Here is a 1,301-nt window from a genome sequence, read left to right as displayed (position 1 = left end):
GTACTTACACAAAAGCAGACACATAAATCAATGGAATAGAAGAAAGGACCCAGAAATACACCCATATATAGTCAATCAATCTATGGAGGCAAGAATATACAATGGGGAAAATAGTCTCCTTGGTAAATGGTATTGGAAAAACTGCACAGCTACATGCAAAGGAATGAAACTGGAGCACTTTCTTACACCATATACAAAAGTAAATTGAAAATGGATTGAAGACTTGAATTTAAGACCTGAAGTCATGAAACTCCTAGAAGAAAACATAGGCAGTTAGCTCTTTGACATAAGTCTTAGCAATATCACACTTTTTACAAAAACCCTTTTGCACAGTGAAGGAAACCATAAACAAAACAAAAAGGCAACCTACTGAATCGGGGAATATATTTTGTAAATCATAAATCTGATAAGGGGTTAATATCCAAAATATATAAAGAACTTACACAACTTAATATCTAAAAAAACCCAGCGTGATTAAAAAATGGGTAGACAGCTTGAATAGACATTTTTCTAAAGAAGACATAGACGCCTAACAGGCATAAGAAAAGATGCTCAACATTACTAATCATCAGGGAAATGCAAATCAAAACCACAGTGAGATACCACCTCACATCTGTCAGAATGGCTATTATTGAAAAGACAAAAAATAACAAGTGTTGACAAGGATGTGGGGAAAAGGGAACACTTATACACTGTTGGTGGGAACATAAATTGGTGCAGCCACTTGGAAAATAGTAATTCCACATCTGGGTATTTATCCAAAGATATCAAAAACACTAATTTGAAGGTATATATATATATACCCCATGTTCATTGCAGCATTATTTACAATAGCCAAGATATGGAAGCAACCTAAGTGTCCATCAATAGATGAATAGATAGAGAAATTGTGGCATATATACAATGGAATATTACTCAGCGATAAAAGAAAAAAATCTTGTCATGTGTGACAACATGGATGGACCTAGAGGGTATCATGCTAAGTGAAATAAGTCAGACAGAGAAAGACAAATACTATATAATTTCCACTTATATGCAGAAACTAAAGAGCAAAACAAATGAACAAACAAAACATAACATAAACAGACTCACAGATACAGAGAACAACTGGTGGTTACGAGAGGGGAGGGGTTGGAGGGTGGGCAAAATAGATGAAGAGGATTAAGAGGTGCAAACTTCCAATTATAAAATAAATGTCACAGGGATGTAGTGTACAGCATAGGGAATACAGTCAACAATTTTTAAATAAGTTTGGATGATGATGGATAATAACTAGACTTATCATGTTGATCATTCCATAA

The sequence above is a fragment of the Equus przewalskii genome, chromosome 2 (assembly GCF_037783145.1).
Source record: "Equus przewalskii isolate Varuska chromosome 2, EquPr2, whole genome shotgun sequence".
Classification (NCBI taxonomy): domain Eukaryota; kingdom Metazoa; phylum Chordata; class Mammalia; order Perissodactyla; family Equidae; genus Equus; species Equus przewalskii.
The sequence above is the reverse complement of the archived record's forward strand: the minus strand, read 5'-3'. Positions refer to the sequence as shown.